Genomic DNA, 25930 nt, shown 5'->3' with positions numbered 1-25930 from the left:
ATTGAACGGAATTAATTAGCAAACACTCTAGAATCAAAATAAACAACGAACAAACGAAAAACGACAGGACTTTTTGAATGCCCTGGTATATATATATATATATATATATAGATCAAAATTTGACAAACATTTAGACACTTACTTTTTTCTTTATAATAATATAGTTCAATACTTAATTTTTTTACTTTTAACGTTTATAACAGTTATTACAACGATTACATAAATAATGTCATGCCTTCTTTATATGTTGTTTTACCAGTAAAATAAATACATTTACAGTTTATTCTACAATCACTTTCCTCAGACACAATTTGTAACTTTTTTAGAACCGATCAATAAACGAAGCCAACAAAGCCTGAAACCACACCACATCAGTTCCATAATTGTTTATCAAGTGTAAATAAAAAGATCAGATTAAAGTTACGCAATATAAAAGAAAAAACCTACACCAGTAAAAAAAAAAATTTCCAATCCAGTTGTAATTTGACAGTTCAGCCATAAAGCCGATCTTTCGATCAATTAACATTATAAGCGCATTTTCACCGTGATGAAATACTTGTATACTAGTAATATGTAAGCGGGGATCGTAAGGTATTTCTCAAGGTTAACATTCCGACTAAGTTGTTTTTTCATAATAGGTGGGGGGGGAGGAAAAAAAAAAGACTTGTTCGGATACAACTCTAACAAAAGATTATGTAATAGATAATTCGAAACATTAATAGACATTTTTCTTATGTAAATAACAATGTAGAATCATGTTACTATGTTAAATTAATTACTTAATTAGTAACCAATTTAGGACAGCCAAAAATGCGATTCCGAGTTAAATTAGGATTTATATATAGTACTAAACCTCAGCTCTGGTAAAATTCGAAAATAAATTTCGTTTTTTGGTATACGATGGCTTACGGTTTACGACGTACTGAAATCGAAATAATATGTAATGTACTCAATTGACGCAGAATTTAATGCAGGGCATTTTATTATATCATAAATATTTTTCTAGAATGCACCGTTTAAGAGTTATAGGTAAAAAAGTAAAAAAAAAAATTAATTAATTTAGGTAATTAGTAAGAATTCTAGAACCACTAGAAATACGTTTCTGTGTTAAGTGAAACAGAAATTAGCTTTTAAAATATTTGCAGATTTATATTGCAATTAGGATACATATTAGTTGTTGGGGGGTTAAGGTTTACACTGAAATGTTAATAACATTTTAATAGTTACTATATACACCGTTCATTAGAAAAATAAATTAATAACATTTTGATCCAATCATGTTATACCGATCAACGAATCGTTGTTCACGAAAAAATATTGTTCATCAAAAAATTGTTGGCTAAACTGTGAAACCTCATAAATCCAAAGAAAATTCTATACAATTTAAAAATAAAATAAAATAACTTTATAACATTTTTATTATTATTTTATTTTATTATTATTGGTTATTAATTTTTGAAACTAGTAGTGCAAGCCGGGGTAAGTCTATTGCAATTTGAATTAAATAAGATACATTGACTTGAAACTACTAATATAGTAGATATACAAACAAATTTGAGAAAAACCCTCATTCATGTATTTCCTCTTGAATACGCAGTTACCACAAATAACCTTTTAATTTAATCTAATGAACAACATTTTAGGATATTTTTTTTATTATTATTAACATGTATTCCAGTAAATATTCCAAAAAAGAACCAATATAGTTGGCAAACTCTACAACTATACTGTTACAATAAATTCATGAACGACCGCTACATTAGAAGCATAAAGCAACTGTCAATCCAAACATTTTCTCATAATTCAGTTAGCGTATGAACTTTAAAGAACTGATTTGTAATTAGTAGAATTATCAAATATTTTATTACTCAATTTTCGTTCGGTTTAGAATTGAATATTGTTTGTAATACATAAAACAAATGGCAGCAAGTTGTTAAATAATTCAAATCCGAAGAAGGTAATGGTAGAAGCAATTTCCCTCAAGTACCCGACATTTCCCTACTCTTTCAGTGAAAAGAAGCTTCGGCATCTGTTTAATAAGAACTTTTTCTTTGACCTCTCCTTCCTTCTTCCAGTAGCCGACCCATGTTAAGACCTTATACGAATTCTTCACTTGATTTAGTTTCCTATTGTACCCAGAACAACCATTGGGCACAGACATTCCACGAAGAGATATTATCAAAGAGAAAAATTTTACCGGTAATAAAGAAACAGAAGATATTGAATTGTGTTTCCAATGCTTATAGAAAATGGAAACACTTTATGTCATGCATTATTGCTCCCGTTTTAGACATTATTGATATATATTGTAGCGGAAACCATCGACTCAACGGAACAGTTGTACCAATGGATGTGGATCTTTATTAATCAGGAGTAAAAGTTCGTGGATAAATGTTCTCAGTTGCATATAAATTGTTTATCAGTTGCCAAACCTCGACAGAACTTCCAATGAAAAGGATGTTATATTCGTACTGGTTTTATACTACACAGAATTGAACGTTTTCGGATTATTTCAAGAATTTTAACCATGAAATTAATGTCCAAATTTACAACTTTGGTCGTGATTTACAACTAGCAAGTAATAATCAATTAACTGATTCATGATACAATCTCAATTCTTCATATCTCAGTCATTAGTTTGGTTAGTATTACTTTTTTTAGAAACATTATTTCCAAAAAATTCTAAAACTGGGTCATTTTCTACTATTATGACAACCGTTTTTCTAACAATTTTTTTTTTCTCATCATTTTAATAATAAAAATTGGAGTTATAAAAAAAAGTCTGCAAATTTTTTACTTTTGTACAACCGTCTTCTCTATTATAAAATATGTAGTAAGAAAAGAAGATCAATTCAAATTAATAAAATTATAAGCAGAGACAGGATTTTCGTGCAGTAAAAACCCAAAATGGGTAAAATTAAGTATAAAACATCCAAATGATGCAAAAATCAATTTTATTGTTTAATTTATAATATTGATACATGGAAGCATATTTAATTTAGTTTGAATCTGAGTAAACTAGCTGTAAATTTAGAAATACGAAAAGGAAGGGATGGTGGCGAAATGGGAATCCAACTTCAAAACAGCAACAATGAAACTTATTGTAGAGATATTTTTTCCAGACCACTGATCAATACAGTTCCAATTGCCAAGAATATCCATCACTTGTATTTATTTATTTATTTTTAAACATTAAATTCCACTCTTCACACTTTCTTCTACTCACTCTTTTTTCTACTTCAAATCTTTCCTAATACATTTTCCTAACGCACATTACATACTTTATTAAATTATGTTCATACCATTATTGTCAGTTGGATAACATACTTATTTCGACTTATATAACTTTCTATTTTACCACCTTAATCCTGTTATTTCACTCAATTAATTACAGATACGTTTTCTTTCTCACTTTTTTTTCATAATTTTAATTTCAAAACACTTTATTTTGTATGTATATAATTTCATTGTTATTATTTTGTATTCAGTTGTTTTGTTTTCTAGCACTAATTAAATAATTTTTTTTATTTGTGTCCTTCACTGACCGCCCTGCCGACTATCTTTAGCTCATATAATATCGACGGACAACACTAACGTATCATAAAAAATAACAATTGTACAATTTAGATCTAATTGAGCAAAAGGTCCAATTTTGTGCAAAATTAAATATGAAATTATTATTATTCCTATTAAATTGCCAATTACTATCCCTCCTAGGGAGTGAATCCAATGAATAATAAGTTAAAAATATGTTACACAACTGAATAAAATGAGCAATAACATGGAATTTCGGTCTCCACTTTTGATTTTTTAAGCCCTGTTGTAACGCAGGGAATTTGGGTTATCTTCACCCCCCGTGTAAATGTAATTCCGATGCTTTTCCTAGAACTTCGTTTGTAGTATTTCCGATATAATTATTAACAAAAATAAAGATTAATTTCATGGTCCTTAGAATATACCTTCATTCTTGGTAGTAAAAGTTCTTTATCATGAAGGAACGCCATTGCCGTTTTCTCATCATTAACCACGCGAAAAATGCTTTTTAATATGCACATTATGGGGTTATTTTCGAATATGAATATCAATAGTCTATAACAAAACAATGAACATATGTCTCAATATAAGATAAATTATCATTATAGAATGACGATACTATAATTACCAAGTATCCTTTTTTCAGGGAATATGAAATCGCGCTCGATGTAGGTTCACACAAATATACTTTGTACCCACAGAAGCCTTGTTCACCTTTTGATGGAACGACATTGGAGGATCGCAATCATTTTTTGTCAGCCCACGTAGCAAGAGAATATAATCCGATACCTCAAGATTAGAACCGGATACTTTTCTTCTCAATGAGATGTGTAGCTTTTGTCTCAAGATAATGTTAATATGCAGTATTTTTTTTTCATTTGTGAGAAATATAAATAATATTACCATTCTATAGTAAATTACCAAGTATAGCGTCTGATTAATTTATATAAATAATATATTTATTATTATGTATTAATATCAATCAATATTCAATTGTTATAGCTATTTATTGAACTGGCTTACTCAATATGTATGGGGGTAGTCCCAAAATTAAATAAATACATTATTATAACCTTAAGGGCTGGTTGAACCTAGCCCCGGTAAAACTAAAGTTTGTATAATTCAAATTTGTCCAAGAGTTTAATAAAACTCCAGTAACTTAGCGACCTGCTTCTGGTCTACCTGAAACTGAAATAACTATCGGTAGATCGCGCTAGTATTCTCGAAAATTTTTTTCTATTTTTTATTCGAAAGTTTTTCTATTTTTATCAATGTTTTCTGCTTTTCCTTTCTATTACCACAGCTAAGGTAACAATTATCATATTATAGTTACGAAAAAACTATATCAATTATTAATCAGTGAATCATTATTTATTAGAGCAAATAACGATTTTTTTTCAATTAATTTCAAATTTCATATACAGCAATAAATCATTATTACTAAAAAAAAAAAATTGCCAACAAAATGAATTAAAATAGATAGAAAACTTGGGAAAGTGTCTTGATATCATTGATTATGTTTTCTCATAAATGAAATTACATTGAAATTATTGTTTCAGCACGAACAAGCCCAAATTACTCCTCTAAAATGGAGACAATTCCAAACAACAACTAGACTTTTGGGAAGAAATAGAAAAAGAGTTCAACAAATGCAATTAAGGACGTCTTGTAATATATGCAAATAAGTATGAAAATGTGAAGAAGGCTATAAAACAAATATTGGCTGCCAACAAGCAGTATTTGGTGAGAACAGGAGATGAAGCAGCATTGGCTAAAGAAACATTTAATCAAACCAAAAATTATTTAATTAAAATTCTTGGGGCCTTCTTTTTCTGCTACATAATTTACTTGTTTATCTGGGGTCTCAGCAGGAGGTACTGTGATTACACATGGTTTTTTAATCTCAACATATTTTCTTTTCACAAGTATAGAATATTTATTACCCTTAGACACCATGCCGATATTTGATATTTGCATGATTTTAGATTTTTTTCCATTCAATAAGTTCTCTTTTACCAACTTAGAACTGAACACACAAAAAAAAAACCCGGTTTTTGTCTGGACAACACATGATGGCACTGGTTTAATATTATTATGAATCAATGTGCTTCCAGTTGCATTATTACCTCCTAATTTAATAACTTTTAATGGAGGTTTTGATTTAGGTTTATTATAACTGAGACAATTTTCTGATGAAGAATGCGACTGTACATTAGAATTAGATGTATTTTTCTCATGATTTTTTATTTCAATCGAATTAGTGCAATTTATTACATTATTAACTATTAATTGTTTAGAACACTTATTCACACTGCCCTCTTTAGAACAACTTGTTTTGTTAGACATGCCAGCATTATTGATCTCCGGAACTTTAAGGATACGCAAAGGACATTTATACTCCGTACTATGTAAGTTAGTTACAGCTTGATTTTCAAAAGTGCTTTGATTAAGGTTTTTACTTGCATGATTGGTTTTCAAATTTAATAAATCTTGACTTTCTTAATGATTCTTTTAGTACCTAAATCTCTACTAACTCCTGCAGTGTTATCATTATTCACGGTTGAGGTATGTTTTTCACATCCTTATTCATTGTACCTACATTAATTGAAGGCTTATTTAAAACACTCTTTCGTAAAAGTTTCGCCTTGTCAATATCAAAAAAAAGAAAGGTCATTGCCTCAGGATTCATTGTTTTAAGTAATTCACAGATTTCCTTGTGCTTTTCTTTTTCTGCTACATAATTTACTTGTGTATCTGGAGTTTCAGAAGGCCAATCGCCACTTTTGACAATCGAAATCACTGGAAAAAATCGTCATTTGACCACTGTAAAAAATGTTTTGATCAAGAACGGAATATTTTTTTTTCATTATTGCCTGAGCAATTACTTCTTCGTCTATATGGTCTGTCTCGATCAAACCCATTTTATTGAATTTGAAAGAAACGGAATAATACAATACACATTCGCTAGATAACAGTTCCAACTGAAAATATGGAAGGTTTCTTGTATGGTTGCCTACTTAAACGTAGATTTCCTCTAAATCTCGTTTTTACCGGTAAGGTTTACCATCAGAGTGTAAAGTTAACTTTCTAGTGCAACGGAAAATTATTTACCCGATGATTTCACTATTCGCTGTTTAAACTGTGCCCTTAATAATAAAGTTAAAATTACTATTATGCTTCAGACGACCAATTACTTATTCCACTAGCAATAGATAATTGTGCCTCAATTAAATTTTCTCTTGATTCATGTGCATACATGATGTCACTGATTCCGCGATTGTAGATGTCAAGATAATGCATTCGCGACGTGGAATATTCATGCAATCAAGAAGCAGGATGACAAGACACGACTGTATTAGACCCCAGCCCTCCTTCTCCTGTAAAGGATATGAGCGAATGATCGGGAAACGGACAGACACATCAGTCAAGATCCTTTGCCGGGCAGGCATGGTGATCACCGTTATCAATTCCCTTTGACTCAAATAAGAAAGTAATAAATCATTTTTAAGTTGTGACGAAATGGGATGACTATTTGTTTGGTGGGGAGGGGGAAGTCAAGGGCAACTAACGCCTATCTAGAGGTTAGCAAATAGTTTCGGAAACTTCACGAAATATTAATGACGATGAGTAGGGAATCGAACCAAACCTCCTCAAACTCCATAAAAAATGATCGGTCACCAACCCTTTAAGATTAAGGCGCCAATCAACATGATAATCTGTATATCACTTTCGCTCAATCAGGACGGATGTAATAGTTCACGTTAAGCCACGACTGGCAGTCGGAAGAAGTTCGCGAATCAATTTATATGTTAATTCTTTGAGCAGTGTAAACGAATTGTTTATTCCATTCACGTAATGGAGCACTCAAAGTAAAAGTAAGGAAATGGTTTCGATTTGTCACTGAAGAACTTCGGAAACGTTGAAATCCAGCAACATTCGTTTTAGTCGTTGGTTTTGAAGTTGAGATATTGGACCATGTATCGATTCTAAATTGTTTTTACTTCACGGGCACAAGGAAAATGTTATATTGTGTCCCCTACGCATAATTGAACTATCCGAAAAAATATATACCATTCATATAACAAAAGAGACCTAAACCAAATATTTTATTTGGATCAACATTTCTTCCTGTTGAAGATTATTATGTCAATATATCAATGAATACAATATATTTGGATATAATGAAAGCAATGATATCAACGGAATATAAAAAAAAGAATAATCCTAAACAAATATGATATCAGGAATATAATATATTAAGTAAAAATATATTTAAGGTTCGAAACCACATCAAATCATAGTGGGTATAGATGAAACCTTATTTGCAACATTAAAAACATGTACATAAAATGTATAAATAAACCATTGTAGGTTTTCTGCTTTAAATCAGAAAGATACTAAGGCGAGGAAATGGTTAATCTCCAATACTCTTAGATAGACAAATTTATACAAATTCGATAGGCAGAAACATTTTCATATAATAAATAATGTGCTATTATAGGAACTTATGAACAGATCTTAAAATCAAATTTTTAGTATTCGCAGGTGACTTGGCTCTTATAGCGTTAAGTAACCAACCAGCAATTCCTCTTATCAAAGAACATAAAGGGCTTAAAAATCTCTTTCTAAAAACTGAAATGATGAGTACCTCTAAAACACAAAACAAATAGAAACGAATGATGGGAAAATCAAAATGGCAAAAATTTCAAGGAGATCACTTAGTTTAATGGAGGAGACAATAGAATCAATATCAATTAAACTAGATAATAGTAGATTATATTATGTTTATAACAAGTAAAATCTGTACATCAGCTCCAAGAATTGCGAATCGTCGAGCAATATTGTGTAGATACAGCCAACATCTAAAAAAATTTAAAAATGAAACAGAAATATTGAAAATAATTCACGGACCTAAAATTACTGAACAAGGATACCACTCAAAACTAAATTACGAAATTTAGTGAAAACAAGAGAATCTGGAAAACCGGAATACAGATAAGGAGGTTGATGTAGTATGGCAATAAGAAATTTATCAACAAAAACAAAACTATCCAATTTCAAAGGCCAGAGAGGTTATACTAAACAAATTAATGAAGAACTTTTAAGACTTAATATTAACTAAACCCACTGAAAAGACAGAGAAGAATTTATAAAACATATCAAAAAAATAAAGATTCTTGGAGTAGATGAGAAAAAACACACCAGAAATAAATGGACTGAAAAAAAGAAAGCACTCAAATTCTTTCAATCTCAAAGAATGAAAAGCCTATGGAAAAGGAAGAAAGCAGAGAAAGGAGTCAAAGAGAAATATTTCCATGGCCTCTAGCTGGCCTCTTCCCACCAGAACAAAAACAATTGCATACAGCAATATCAACGAATCTTCTTTACCCTAGAAGTAAAACTAAAATTAATTAAAATTGATTAAAGACTATATATTTTTAAATACAGGTTTTCATTAAATAAAACTAAATATATCATGTTGCTTTATAAGATAATGTATTTTAATTTTAATTTTAAAGCACAGAAACAAACTGTCATTTGATTTTTAAATAAGTACTTCCTAATAGATGGTTATATTTCCGTCACAATGGAATCACGTTTATTGGTTCCAAGAATTTCCTAAAAAATCCTAGAGAATCACTAAATGGGACGAATGAATAATTAAATTTTTTAACATAGTCATTCATTTATGACTCCAACTATAGAGGTTATGGTATTGGCAAACTTTTTAAAATAAAGATCTAAATAGAAGTTTCAATTATGTTTTGGAAAATTCAAGATGTCATATTTTCTATTCGTAATATCTTTTGCCAATTTCATGATCAAATAAAAAAAAAATCATTTGAAAGCTAAATGCAGCATAATAGACACAGCACAGTGGGGGGAGGGAGCAAAAATGCGTTTGTATATCTTTAAACGAGACCATCAAACTTTAATTAGAGTTGCACAGATTCAGTATTATGTTTCTGCCGACATCGTCCCAAATTGCATCACAATCATCTGATCATACTTCCGAGAAAGCAAATCAATATTATCTAAATTTATAACATATTGATGCATACAAGTCAGATATTTTACACATCTAAGCTAAGCTTTCCCATGCTGGGGCGGGGAAGGGAGTGAAAACGTTATCTCTCTTCTTGGCAGACAGACAAGTAAAAGCTAATCCCAGATGAATACGATCCTGAGGTACAAAACTGGGTAATTGGCGGAGGTTGTGTAAATGAAGTAAGGATCTAAACAGCTCATTAGAAAGACAGGAGGAAAAAGGGTCTTACTCAATTAGTTGTCCATGGAGGGATCGCCTATGCAAACTCTCCTCCGCCGACTTCAACAAGAACTTGCTAATTCACTGCCAACAAAGCACACAAGGAGGGTGACTAAAATGTTTATTCGGAAGAGCTAATGCATTTAAAACTGTTTAATAAAAAGAAGGGTATAATAGGAACTGTGAACGTATCTTCAATTCAGCACCTTGGAAAAATAAAACTATTTATTCAACGAAGAAGGTCGCATTAAACCACATCACACAATACAGGGCACACTTGAACCACCAGGTCAGGCTGTATTGAAAGGGGAGGTACCTACGAGGTAGAGGCATCTATCCTTCCTGAGGAACCGAAGGCAAACATAAATCAGTGAGATAACATCACTGTCCAAGGCCATTAATCTGAGGTGGGCCGCAAATCAGCTTCTCTCATGTGCAACCTTAATCTACAGCCATCTCTGCATTATTATCAATATCATAGAGCCTACTTTATTTCTAAGGTTGCAATTATCCAACAAAAGAAAAAGATATTACACATAAGCTAAAGAAATAAATAAAAAAAATTACAAAAGCCATTAATTATGATTATTCATTGATAGTATAAAATATCAAAGACAAATAATAAACAAAATCCGCAGACGTTATTCGCCCTTCCCAGCAAGTATAACTTGGATTCATTTTAGTGACAAAAAGTAGGGAAGACGAAACATGCTAAAATTTGGTTCATCCTGACTTGTCGTATCTCATTATTTTATTTCGAATCTGAACGAAAAAAAATCGAATTGCTATTCCACGTGACTGTGAAGAGCAGGAAAGTTTAAATATATGTAACTAAATAAAGTAAATAATTGTTTATAAATCTGTATTGTTTTGTCCGGATTAAATGAAGTGCACTTAGACTTGATGAGGAATTGGTAGGAGTTGCAGCAAGAGCCAAGAAGCAGCTTGTTGAAAAAGAAACTCTTTAAATGAATCTTGTTTGTTCGTTGTTAAAAGCAGGCAATCGTTGTCCAAGAAAGACAGCGGTATTTTTTTCACACCATCACTACACTCCCCTCGACATTCTAGATCATACACAATTATATTAACGCTCACCCGACTATTGGCAAACTATTTCAAGCCTATTTACAAAACATATTATATAATATAACTAATATAAGAACATCACGTGTTTTTTTACGCTATATTAGAATCTCTAGTGAATTCCAAACGGGTTTTGCTATAACTCAAAATGGTCTCTGTTCTGGCAGGCGGCCTTCGCCTGTTACGGAATATTTGTAGAGAATCTAATAACTTTTTCCGAATATTTACAGCAAACCCGACCGTGTAGAGCGTTAAAGTGGTTTCAGAAGCACAAGAAAAGGGGTAGGGAAAATAAAATAATATGGTTATAACCTGTAAATTAATCCATGGCAGATGTATCAGAATAAAAACCATCAATCCGTTTGATAACTTACTTCAGCTAGGAACAATAATGGGAGGATAACATAAAACGCATTCATTTCTGAGTTGTATTCCCAGATGAATTTTTATTCATTTTATTTAGAGACGTGTTTATTTTAAATACTAATCGTTTTAATAATAATGTGTCCGCGTTTTTAAATGTTATTATTTTTTACTCCCATATCAACGAAAATATGGGGGGGGGGGAGATGCTAAGGCCTAAAAAGAATTAAAAATATAACAAATAATACAAAATTACAAACTTCTTTTTTTAAATTTTTACTTAAAGACAAAAGCTATGATTATCTTTTATAAGTACTAATAACATTTTCACGGTATTACCATAAAAAACATCCTTTCTCAGAATTATCATAAAAAATATATCTTGGCGACAGATATAAAATGTAAGGTATACTACAGGGATCCTATCAAACTTTAAAATTTCATTACACAAAATTAAAAATAAATATAAAATTACGTTCTAAAACGAAATAACACGTCATATGGGATTTAGTTCAAATAGTCCTGAATCACATTCTGATAAACACCTATATATAATTTTATCTAAAGGATGACATTTTACGACTAGTTTCTCGAGTAAAGAAAAAGAAAAACTACTCAGCCAGGCTGCTTATTAACATAACTGGGAGTTAACTCTTAATTGATCCAGGGCACAAGCAAAGTTATTCAGTCCGTTTAAGATTAATCGCCCTAATAAGCTAACAGTATACAATTAAGTGACAACTTTGACGCTTAAATGCAGGGCTGTTAACTTAGGACTTGGGCACTACCCTAACACTTTACATCGATGCTTAACTTACGAAACCCTGCCCTGTCATGAACGGCCCTAAAATACACAAAAAGTCTAAAGCCGTTAAAAGATCTTTAAGGTTAATAAAAAAAATAAAAATAAATAAATAATAAACAATGAAACCATTTGAAAAGAATTAACAACATAGATAGAAATAATGTAAAAACAATAATGACTACAATCAATCAATTTTGAAAAAAATCAACGTGATAAAGTCAACTAGAGGTGGGTAGGTAAATCATTAATCGAATCAAAGAATTGATTCTCGAGAGATTCAAACGGAATAATTACGATTCACTTGGAGTCCGTCAATTCTCTAAACAGGAGAGTCGAGAGTCGAAGAAGTAGGGGGCGGATTTTCTAAAGAATACTATTTGATTTTTTTAATTTATTACATATATATATTCTATTTGTCTTTTTATTCTTTTATTTTTTTTTTTTTACATGTGATTTTCTGATTTTCCCTTAAAACTTGTAAATATGTATATAAGCATTAATTGTTCCTTCTTGCTAATTATCTGTATTTCATTTTTGTTGGATTTCTTTTCAATTTTTTTATTATCACCTTAAGATTTATGATATGATAGATAGTTTTATTTTATATGTTTTCTTTTTTCTTTTGATTTTTTTAGTAAATTATTGTTGTTTTAATTTTCAAAATTTTGTATTTTATTCTAAGGCACTAACCCTATCTCCGAAGTCTCTAATATTATTCTGAACGGACTAGTCCGAAATCAAATAAACAATATTATTAGTATTTTATTACGTTCAAAAACCGATGGCAGCTAATAAATAACTGTATATGGCCTTTAAGTAAAATGATTAAGTACTTTGCATAAAAGTTAAAACAAGAACGTGAATCGTATATTCACAATGGGGGGGGGGGGAGTAGGGAATGAGAGGGTTCATTCTACAGGCAATCAAACTATTTTAATCCGGGTTTTCATTGCGTGGGACCTCCAAAAAAAAGAGAACCTAAATTACCCGAAATGAACCAGTGTCATGAGGTTTCTAAGGTGATGCCAGCTACCACGGCCTCAACATTGGAGGGACCAAATCTCTGCACCATATAACACAAGCATATATACGGCCTTGAAAATGTCCTGCTAAGCTTCTCTATTGACCTGTTCTCTTTCTTTTCCACAATTGTGCTGCAGATGGATCGGAATATATTTGCATTCCCTATTGTGTGGGATATCTCTTGTACTTTCTCATTTCGTGAACCATATTTCCTAGATTAGAGAACTCATTTATGACTTTCAGGTCAGATGGATTTGTTCAGGCTCTCAAATCATAACATTTTCATAATTGATAATACTACTTAATAAAAAAGGTCGAAAGAAAGGCTACTAAAGGAATAGAATGGGAAGTGGAAGGAAGCAGGAAAAAAAAAAAAAAAAAAAGACCTAGAGTTAACTGAAAAGATGAGACAGAAGAAACTTTAGCGAGGCATATCATCAGCGAAGAGCAAGAATGAAAAGAAAAAAAAAATAGTTACGTAATTTGAGTCAAGGAAAACCACATTAGTGGAAACTTCCTTTAAAAAAAAATTGAATAAAATAATAAATATTGGAAAATCTCAAGAACCCGTATTCAAAACAATATTATTAAGACAAAAACAGAGTATATTTCACGAAGCGATGAATAATAATTCGAAAAACACTTGGATTCTTCGACTATCGCTACCTCAACACTTTTTGTACGGGCCTTTAGATGAGGTCCACATTCATTGGTTTTTCTCAATTAGTTCCTTCGCCCGTGGTGTTAGTTAACGACAGTTGATTTCAGTATACTTCTAGTTATCATTGGGTTTATTTCTTTTTAAATCTACCAACCTGTTTATTTCTTCTTCTTTTTTTGTTTATTAACAAAATCATTTTCCCACAGAGTACTATTGGATGATAACAGGGGGATCCTAATTCCAATTCACATTTCTTCCGAAATCCTCCCTTAAACTTTCTTTTTATTTCCAAGTATGAAAAGAATTCCTGATAAATCATAGGGAAGAGAGAAGAGAGGATGATTAAAGGCGTCGGGGTAATTAAAATATAGGGACGGAGGACTAATGGCGGGGAAAGGGTGGAGGGTTGGTAAACCGAAAGAGTATCTTTTACCTCAAGTGTTAGAACCAAGACAAAAGGACATGACGAGTTGCCGCCGGATTAAATAATACTCTTCCTGGCTTATGGCTTAAATTGAAGGAGCTTTGAAAACAGTGCCATTGTTTTGTTGACAATGACGAAGCCTTGTTTTGTCGCTGGTTTTTGTTTTGGTTAGACAATCATATTTGTTGGAGGTGGATTTTATTAAAACTCCCATCCAGCAACAAAAACAATTAATCTACTCCGTTTTTTTTTTCTATTTTACTCTGACTATTTCCCATTTTTTTAAACAAGGGTTAGACATGCAATTCGTCCTGTTGAAAAGTCGTATTTAATTTCAGTCATCTTCCTGTCAACCTTACCCAACTTCCCAACTACTATGAATTCGCATTTATCAAGGTTTCATTGTTAAGAATACGAGCGTTCCTTCTTTAATTATTTTTCTCTTGGCCTATAGACGAGCGTTATAATAATAATAACATATTTATTTGTTTTTGGAACAAATCACTAATACAAATACAGTTAGCCAGTACAGTAAATGGTTTACATAAAAAAAACGGATAATTATTTCTGTCATATTTAATAAGAACAATTAAAAATAACTATATATAAATTAAAAATACACAATATATCTAAGCTGGGAATGCTATTTACATTTCTCACAATTAAAAAATACGAGTGTAATTAATGCAGTATTAACATTCCATGATAAAAATTAATTACTCAGTTTTCTGTTATTCGTTCGTAGCTTTAAACAATTTGCAGAAGACACCAGGCTTTACACTTCTTTATCACTGTGTTTAGCGCACCGTTAGGGTGAACCAGAGAGCAGTGTGAGAAAATGCCGGAACCCGGACTTCCGATGAGCGCGATAGGAGTAGACTAAAAATTGTATGAAGTCAAAAAGTTTGTTGAAAAAATATATGCATTTAAAAAACATTTCAGCACATAAAAAAATAGTAATAACGACTTTTACAACATTTAGTCAATTAAGCTTGATTTAAAAATTAAGGATATAGTTTATAGTTAAATTAAATATAAATAATAAGTAAAATTATTTCATTGTTTTTAGTGGCTCTTCTGTGCAGTGCTTTAAACAGTTTTTATTTCAAATTTTTATTTTTATTTCAAAGAAACTTTTTTAACATCCATACTGCATTATATTTATTTAAACATATTTCAGGGGATAAATTGAATCCAGTGTGGGGAATAGGAGCCCGCTTTGATTTATTTGATTTTATGGTTTATTATTTTATATTCATTATTCTATTATTTAATTAGTTAATTAACTCATTTTATTCTTAATATATATAATTTGATATAAAACTCGTACAGTTAAGTCGCTTGTATGTTTTTTAAGCGACCTCCGGGTAAATGGATTTCTTATTATTTTCAATACTTAATATATTTTTATTTTCTTAAACAAAATTAACTATTATTATTATCTTGTTCTTTAATATATGTAAAAACTGGGAATATAAATACTACCAAACAAATATAAATCATATTGGACATGTGCATGGATGCACAGTTTTTATCCAACAGAACTACTAGTTTTAAACTTTTGATAGTGAAAACACAGAAGAAAAAAATTCACCCACTTACCGAATAACTTAAAACAAAGAGAAGAGATGGTCATTCCACTCACCTGAAACAAACAATAAAATAAAGTTAAATAAATTTAATTAATTTCGTATGAAGTTAACAATGTTTAATTGGTCACCAATTTGACGTACCAAAAATTTATAAATTAAAGTTTATAAGTTAAAAAAATAATAATACCTGATCTACCAAAGTGTGACAGTGTTGCCTTCCTTTTGTAAGTATAGTTAAAAAAAACGCGTCACATAACTGTCATCAATCAATTCTAAATTAGTACAAAGCAGATATTTCTAGATTACTTACTATGACTTCCCCATACTAATTTTCCACGTGAGTATTTCAGTTGGCAAGTTGACTTACTCCAATTTCAACGCTATTCAGAAAAACACTTTTAATAATCTTCACGTTGCAAATTTAAAAACAATTTTTTGTCGCAGAAGTATGGTAAAAATATAAAACATAATATAACAGTTTAATAAAATTTACATCCAGCTTCTAACCATTTTTTCAATGCTGCAGTTACAGTAACTATATTCAAAATAATAAGACCGATTTTATGGAGTTAGTCAACCTTCCAGCTAAAAGGCTCATACATATGGTAAGTGAAGTTGAAAATATAACTATTTAATAACTATGGAGATATAAACACTTTGATCTGACTGGCGAGAGGGAAACAAGCACGGCGTTTGTCCAACAGTTTTATTATGCGTTTTTTACGAATCTCCATTACCTTCTACGACTTTATATGTCAAACATTATTTTATCTAAAATCGCAGGCTTTCCAACGATGTGTAATACTAATCTTATTTCCAAAAATGTGTTTTAAACCTGGATAAATATTTTTCATTTTATTTCCTTAATTTAAATATAAAATCATTTAATAGTTTATATTTAACTATTTTCCATGCCTAATAAAAAGGTGAAATGGTTAATTATTTTCAAAAAATAAAATTAAAATTATATTAGCGGAAGTTTATTTAAAAATTCGATATTTAAGCCCTTTTTAAAAATATTTGAAAGAGTAAAGACCTGGCACATCACTGAATTTTACATTGATTTTCTGCGTTTAATCAAAATCGGTAGTGCCCTTATGAAAAGAAAATGAGTAAAATCGATTATATATAGTGGCACTTGTGGTCAGTCGATTTTAATGAAAATGTTACTTTAACATCCTAGGCATACACCTGCCCTAAATATGTAATTTGATTAGCGAACGAATTTTCATTTTTGAGCAAGGCTGTTCACAGATTCAGACCATTTTGCGAGACTTGGTTATTTGGACTTGGTGGGGCATTAAAACGAGTATTTCTGTCTCTCGAATTTGAAATTTTGGGCGATCGCAATACTTCCCCATATTCTCATATTCCATGAATAGGTAAGCGAAAGTAAAAAGGAATAAAAAAAACAAAAATAAAAAATAAAAATAATGCATAGCAGAAAAGGTGTCCGTCTGATTGAAATATTAGATTTATAACTACTTATAATTCATAAGAGAACAATGAAGATTCCATAAGCAAGGTGCCACTCACCAATGACTCGCATAAAACCTTGACGAATGGAATAATTAACAGGTAATCACATAAATGGCTTAGAAGACATTAATAAATAATAGATTTTTACAACGCCCTCAACCAAGCCGCAATAATACCCGTCAATTAATATTCTCAACTCTAATTAGTCCAATCAACATGATGGCCATTCAATAATTTTAATGAGACCAGTTACTGGCTAACAGAATCACCTCTCTCTTCATGCCGTTTCCAATTAATTATAACTTTTTAAAAATCTCAAATGGAATGATTAACCGACTATCCCCGTTTAAAGTAATGAAAAAACGTAGCACAATAAAAGTAAATCGGCAACGTAGCAATAGTGAACAATTCAAAAGGAAATTCAAAAATGAAGACTATCCTAAAACTAAAATAGAAGATTCGTCCGAAAATATAGAAGAAATAAATAAATTAATATGTGTCCCAACTACTTTAATATTGAAATGTAAACATAAACATTCATACGTAAATGAGTTTACGTATTCCAAGTGATTGCCTTGAGCATTATAGACGGATATATCTTTCACAGCACCATTAACCAAACGGTACGGGTTGTGAGTTATTTGTTTTGCAAGTTTCAATTATCATTCATCATAAGTCAATTAAGGTCATTGACCGGGCTTGCATAGACTTTTTATTTAATGTCACATGGAACCAAAAAATTTACCACCGAGCCAGTCTTATAATGCTCAACATTTAATATTTTTTAAATTTATTTATCGAGATTTACAACTGTACATAAAATACTACAAGTAAATTTGAAGTAAGTTCATCAGGGCATGATACAGTCATGTAGAGAAACTACCCATTGGTAGCACTCTAAAAACATTTTTACAATAAAGGTCTCGAGGTCATTTTCTTTTCAGGCGCCTCGGAGGATTGTCAGGAATGAAGGAGGAACCAAGGTTAGAAACTAATGGATTTGAGTGGTTATTTAGTTAATAATGGAAGGATTGATGTCTGGTTCGGACTAGATCGGTTACATATGGAACATTAAGGTCTTTATATATGATTTTATTTGTGACAAAGTAAGGATTGGATTAGGGAAGAATTTGATGGTTTAGTGGAACCCCAAAGCTCAACTCCGTATGTATAGGCCTTATTATTGTCATGTAGATCAGTCTTTTGTAGTGAATTTTAAGTTTAGGTTAGTTTGTCAAGTAAGTGCTGTAATAGTCGGAATTGACCAGCAGTTTCCACTTTTCAGTCTTGTGTGAGGATTCCATCCAAGTTATTCGTTTGTCCAACGTAGCGGTTCTATTCTACAGGGATAAGAACAACATTATTAAAGGATACAGTAGGGCAGTCGGCAGGTTTACGATAAAGATTAAAGCTGATTTGATGGAATTTGTTGGGATTTATTTTTATCCTCCAATTTTGGACCATTCTTCTAGGGTTGTGATATGGGACTGGAGAGTTTGGGATCCAATAAAAGGGTTACTATTAACATTTAATATTAATGTTTATGTTTACATTTCATTAATAAAGAAATTGAGACACATATTAATTTATTTATCGAACTAGGGCTGTCCTGTGCCTCAGATGGTTAGGCCTAGGTCTATGGGCGGCGTCGGTTCGAATCCGGCCTGGGGGCGTTGACTATTTCATTAAGGTGGCTATCCTACAAAATAAAAAACTTGTCCCCCCACTATGGCTAGAATAGGTTGGTCACCTGTAGATAACAAGCCAAACATCACCTTCGCTTCGGATTGCCTTATAAATTAAAATTTAAAAAAAAATTCGAATTATTCAAAACATTATAGACACATCGCTCCCCTCCCCCTTTTTTTGTTTTGACAGTTTTGAGAACTTTGAAATGAAACTTACTAAGTTTTAGTTATGATAAATTTGAAGTTTCTTTTGGGAGTGAAGTCGAATTTGTAATCTCTCTCAGTTCTCCACCACACTTAAATTTCTAAAACGATTTCATATCGATATTTTTTGAGTCCTGAACAGTATCTAAAAATGCTAAATATATATATTGTTTAATTTTTAACGATTGCTTGCAAATAGTACAGAAAATCGAACAAATGTAAATAACAAAATCATCTCTTTAGCCGGCCGAGCAGACCCTCGCTAATTATGAATAGAGATTCTTATATCTTTAATGATTTCGGTTGTTATGACTATAGCTAATTTCTTAATTCCACAAAATCATAAATAGAAATTCAGTAAGGGGAAGTATTAATATTGTGAATGATACAGAAATTGCTGTTTTGAAGTGAACAAGGATTAATTTTAGCACAAAGTAATGTAGCATGAGGAAGTAGAGTAATGGGTATACTAGATTTTTTTTCAATTCAATTCTACACTTATCTATTATCGACCCGATAGAATGAGATTTACTTTCGCTAACCCATAAATATAAATAAATCTGAACCACTACAACTCATGAAGGGTCAGGGGTGCAGTACTTAGTAAGGAAGCAACGGTTACAAGACCAACGGTTGTACAAGAACTTGATTAGGTCAGAATCACGCTTGACCGCCAGATTTTTGCCCAATTAAGGGTGCCAAATTTATGAGGCTGAGGGACCGCGAAGGTATCCCGAACTCACAGAGTTGACTCACGGCTACAGGAACGGAAGAAATAATTTTCTGTCACAGCCAGATTCGAACCCGGGTCCTAAGAGTTAGTAGCACAGTGCCATTCCATTGAACACTGCCGCTCCTAAATAAAAATATAGTGAGGGCAAATATTTATATATTAAATGATAGAGTAATTGCTTTGAAGCGTTGTAGGATTAATTGAAAGCCATGTAATGTGCGCACCGCACCGGTTTTTGAAAAAAGTAAATCCCTTAGCAAATAAAATAATTAAGTTTACTATTCAGTTAATCTCCCATTAATGATTAATTTAATAGAAGTTTCAATCTTATATTTGTATGACAAGACCTTTGTAAGAAATAACGTTATTAAATTTATTTGTCTTATTTTTTTTTTGTTTTAGGATACGGAAAATAATGGGTAATGGAACCTTCTCTTTCATAAAAATATATAAACTTTTCTAATTATAATTTTACAAGCCAAAAACCTACCTCATATCGTTACTAATATTTTCAAAATCAATAAGGATAGTAATAGGTGGATATATATTGAAAAATAATAAGTTCTTTAATAAATAATTCAAAACACTATCCAAATTATAGTCTCAAAACTTTTATTTCTTTTACACGTCCAACGTTTCGGCCAATTCGGCCATCTTCAGGGACAATCTACTCAATTCACTATGAAACATATAATTTAACCATTCCAAAAACTTCATACAGGCTATTCTGCCCAGGTCAAAACATTTATATCTAATAAGTCAAATATCCATTAAAAACCACAGTCAAAATTATTTCTCTTTAAACACTATTAATACTAATAATAATGTAATAAAAGTGTATTAATAGTGTTTAAAGAGAAATAATTTTGACTGTGGTTTTTAATGGATATTTGACTTATTAGATATAAATGTTTTGACCTGGGCAGAATAGCCTGTATGAAGTTTTTGGAATGGTTAAATTATATGTTTCATAGTGAATTGAGTAGATTGTCCCTGAAGATGGCCGAATTGGCCGAAACGTTGGACGTGTAAAAGAAATAAAAGTTTTGAGACTATAATATGGATAGTGTTTTGAATTATTTATTAAAAAATTGCCAGTCTCAAGAAAGAATTTTAAGATTATAAATAAATAATAAGTTCTATAAATCGGTGATTCTCGAACAACAGCCACTAACTAATATAGCCATGCATGTAATTACACAATTGGCTATAGCAATAAATGATTTTCGGTGAAGCAAAATCCATTTATGTGAGCAAATTTTACGAAGAATACTTGGAATGGATGGAGAACTGTAGGCAGTTCCACCGATGAATACTGATCTCGCATGGAGCAAGTTGGCTTCTCTAGTCTTACCTTGGAATAATTCTGGCCCCCATTGTTAAAACTTTTGTTTATTGAGCCATCCTAAAACAATACCAGGTGATAGTCACATTGTTTTCCCATTCATCAACAATAATTATTCAAATGCAGCAAGGGGTCAGGGCACTCAGGCTTTAGTGGGATATATATGATCATAATAGAGGAGAAATACGGCGAAAAAAGTTGATAGGTGGAACTGATCCCCACAAAAACGGATTTAAACATTTATTTTCGTTATGAGTGTCTTATTGACATACTGAAAGTCAATTATAATAACAAATTTATATATAGTCCTACAGTGTTTTTAGAGTTCTACTACTGGGTAGTTTCTTACATCCTGTATCATATCATTATGTCATTATGATCAAATTTACTGGTTGTATTTTTTTACAGTTGTAAATATCAATAAATAAATAAAATATATATAGTCCCAATATGTTTATTTTTTATAACTCATACGTTTCTGCCTTTCCCAAGGATATCGTATTTATAATATCACAGCTAAAAACGTCATTACCATTTGCAGGCTATTATGGCTTTGTCAAAATATATATTAGTCCACCAACCTATTTTTATCTACTATTTTACTTACTCAATTTACTTTTTATTCAATTTACATTATCTATTAGAAACTTATCAACAATATATAGTACAGTGTAACCAACAAAATGCATTGTTGATAAAGTGATTTATAAGGTTATAATAGAGTGTGTAAATTCAATAAAATTAGAGCACTGATTGTGAGTGGAAAAGGAGCGAAAATTTAAGACTTGAGTTTTTTTATCACCATTTTGTTATAAAACTTATATTATTCCGTAAGGTTTTATTAATTTTTGTCGTGCAGTACATAGTTTTAAAGATATTGAGCACTGATTGGTAGCGAACAATGAGAGAAGATTTAAGACTTTTCAGTTTTTCGACCACCAAATTGCTATTTATTCTTGTTTTTTAAGACCAATTAAATAATCTTTGTCATCATGAAACTTTCTGTAAATTGATATCATACAGCGCGCACTTTTTTTTAAAAATTGAATTCTACCTTTTCAAATCTCAATGTATATATTTATTATAAATAAATATAAATATAAATTATAAATAAAATATATATTTTTTTAAATATGAATTATTTTACTCTCCCTTATCACATAAAATAACTTCAATCTCTACAATTTTAAAAATCTTTTTCTATTTCTTTACGAATAAAAGAACAGTCCCGGCTTACCGTTGTGTTGGTTTAATAAACTGATTAATTAAAATTAAACATACCAGCCTACGTTCAAGGTAAGAAAGGGTAAAAATTAAGGGGCTCGGGTTTCGTGGTTTCACGGTTTTTTATCACTTAATTTTTTTCATTTAAGCCCCCGACACCGTTTGAAACATTAGTTTTACGTCTGAATAAAAATTAGGCCTTTTAATTAATGTTTAAACCGGTTTACTAATAATTGGTATATCAATATAGGGTAAAATACATCATTTAGAAACATTTTATGTAATATATAAATATACGTCATAAAGCATAATGGCATTGACTAAAGAAAATAGGGATAAAGATTAAATAATTCATATAAATCTTAATAATATTTAATAAACAAGTAAAGCATAAATATTATTTCTTTTTTCATAAAGTAAACGATTATTTTAAACATTTGTAAATTTTACCACTAAAATATAAGACCGTCTACAGAGTGTCCAGGATATCCACAAATATCTTAGGCACATGTGTTCCGTATTTACGTCCGCCGATGGATACCGTACACCATCAAAGAAACTGTCCACTAATATTTATATATGTATATTTTTTTTAATTTCGATAATTTTTGTTTTTTCCTTTTTAAAAGATCAGTCAATAATAAAACTACTATATTTAGGCCATTTATCCAGACTCAATTGCTCAAACAGTCATGCCTTACAGAAAAAAAAGGTTTTTTTTTTAAAAGATATTTTGTTAATCAATTGTTAAACGTTAAAACGTACAGCATATAAATTACGATTAAATAAATAGAACATTGCTTACAATTGTTTAGTAATTGAGTTTTCTACATATCTAATAACAACTATAATTTTTTTTTAATACTCCCTTCCTGATCATTTCTGAGAAAACGAGGGGATCTATAGGTGACCAAGCTATTCTAACCATGGTGGGGAGTCAAGTTTTTCATTTAGTGGGCCCGCTACTCAATGAAAAAAAGTCAAAGCCCCAGGCCGGATTCGTCCAGGCGCCGCCCGCAAATCTCAGATCAGACCTGCGCCTGAACTGAAACAACTATAACAATCTAAGGTTTGATTATGAGAACAATGAAGCCTCGAAATGTCACATCAATAAAGTTGTTTTATTATTCACTGACCCTCAGGAACCTCAAAAATATATATTATTAACAGTCAAGAAAAATACTATCAATCTATAAATGTATATGAGATCGTATGGTGCGCAAATTTCATATTTTATGCTGCGCGCACTATATCGATCATATATACATGATTGGAATTTTATTAGAACTATCCGAGGAATTTTATTTTATTTGCTAGCATTATTTAAACAAATAATTAGTATTTTTTTAGATCATTCCAATACTTTCTATCTCTTGAATATTTTTCAAATTTTAATAATTATTCCAGATAAAATATGAAAGAGTTAAATTTATCATCATTTTCGGATAACGTATGATGCGGCATCCTCATTTAACGTTGTCAGATATTATTAATTTTTTATTAACCCTTCACAGGTCATTTCTGACATACTGGAGGGGGGGGGAGTATGAAAGTAGGAGAATGAAAAAAGGCCCTAATGAAATTTATTATTCAAAATAGATTATATTATCCGAAATATTTTCTTTACTATTTAAAGTAAGATTTCCTTAACTCTGATCCAAAGGAAAAGTGCCCTGGTATTTTAGGTACAGAATGAGGAAAGGATAACAAAGATGATTGGAACGAATACGCTATTCCCTAGGGAGTCTATTATTTCTTTGACGAATAAGTAACATGCTCAGTCAGTGCTGTGTTTAACCAAGAGAGGGGCCTCGGGAAATTTAAGAAATGGCACGACGAAAGAAAAGTTTGTGTTATTAATAGAACATACTAGATAAAATCATTGTTTCATATGATATTTAAAAGATATCAAATACTTTTTTAAAAAAGTTGGAAATTTACAAGATCGATCACAGGAGTTAAGTCCTATAAATCTAGATGCTCTCGGCCCGGGTCGGTAGGGCCAATAGGATAAAGACGGTATTTTTCTCAGCTAGAATTATTTATAACTTACTAACAATATTACCATTAACTACGGAATGTTACGTGAAAAACATTCATCCAAGTTGGATAAAACACATTTTATGAACATTTTTTATCCACAGACGTGATTCAGTTACCTGGTTCTTTGAAGGTTAGGGAAGATGAACCCCCGTGAGATGTAAATCGGCCGCCCTTACCAAAGGGTCAACGCCTAGGGCCAATATCTGCTGAAGATGGCACCTCACCCTTATTGGCTATTAATGCAACCAGTCTGTCACTTTTTATTCAACATTGAACAACATTCGCCCAATGTTAGTATTAAAAACAGAAATTAAAAAGTATTAAGAAGTTGAACCATGATGTAGCTTGGGGTGCAGGAAACGTTATGATTTTTATATTTAAATTTTGTAAAAGGCATGAATTATAGGTTGAGGCATAAAAAATTGTGGGTTATTTTCTGTTGGATAAAGATTCAGTTTAAATTTAAGCCATAATAGAACTCTATAGGATCAATAGTTCATGAGATACAGTTTTCCAACACCAACATTTTTTTTCCATTTATCGAAATGTCAACATTTTCTGAATTTATTATAGTTAATATCACGGAATATTACGAAGATAATTATTAGAAACTACATTCTGCCGCATTTAACTAGCTTTAATTTGAGCATTAAAAGACATCTGAAGGTTTTATCGTTCCTAAAATATAGTAACTATCGAAAATATTTCTCAAAAAATTGGCCAAAAGTTCAGATTTTTTTTGGAATAAAATGAACTATGGACATATGTAACTGAAATAGCTCAATAGCTACTTTTTGAAACCATTTACTGTAGCTGTTAAATAGTCTACATAAAATTTGTATAATTTTATAACAGAAAATAAGACATTTTTTTTTTCAAATATGACAATTTCATTGACTTACAATATAATATTTAAGTATTAACTCAAGATAAGAATAATTTCGGCCTACACTATTAAAAATTGGGTTTACATCAGGCACGTTTTTTTATTTTTAGGCACGGAATCCTGTAATATATAACGTTTCATTCATCAGTTAAAGAAATTTCAATAACATTCTCATTTAGCGCGAAAAATCTGAGATTTATATTGGCCGTGGTACTTTCCACAAATGTGACTTATTCCTATTTTATCACCACCTGTTCTATACTTCATCATGGAATTGATAACAATAATCAGCTTCAATCATACTGAACATTTTATACATAATTACTTTCCACACATGATCCTTATTTTATGTTTAGCTTATTAATGATTAATGATAAGTATTGCATAGTCAATGAGCATAGTTATCTGTACTAAATAATTCATATCAGATGGCGCCACGCGTATTTATAGTACAACTCTATGTTGGGATAAGTCAATATAGATTATTTAATTGATTATGCTCATTGTGTGCTAAATTTTAAGTTTTCGTATGCTAAATTTAGAAGTACTCCATAATTTAATAGATAATAGAAATC

At 30.9% G+C, this 25930-nt stretch overlaps 1 long non-coding RNA gene across 3 annotated transcripts in view; it reads right to left on the bottom strand.

The window, feature by feature from the left end:
* The window catches only part of LOC136796789 (uncharacterized), a 472034-nt gene that overhangs the window by 302289 nt on the left and 143815 nt on the right, over window positions 1–25930 (bottom strand). Inside the window, exon 3 of one of the 3 annotated variants that reach the window (XR_010844540.1) lies at window positions 15568–15806. The exons of the other annotated variants lie outside the window; for them this stretch is intronic. This is a non-coding gene — a long non-coding RNA (uncharacterized lncRNA). Of the gene's footprint in view, window positions 1–15567; window positions 15807–25930 lie in introns of those variants that run through there. 3 annotated transcript variants of the gene reach the window in all.

This window comes from Halyomorpha halys, unplaced genomic scaffold (assembly GCF_000696795.3).
Source record: "Halyomorpha halys isolate HHAL.00 unplaced genomic scaffold, Hhal_1.1 Scaffold231.1, whole genome shotgun sequence".
Taxonomy (NCBI): domain Eukaryota; kingdom Metazoa; phylum Arthropoda; class Insecta; order Hemiptera; family Pentatomidae; genus Halyomorpha; species Halyomorpha halys.
This window is presented reverse-complemented; position numbering and strand designations above follow the sequence as displayed.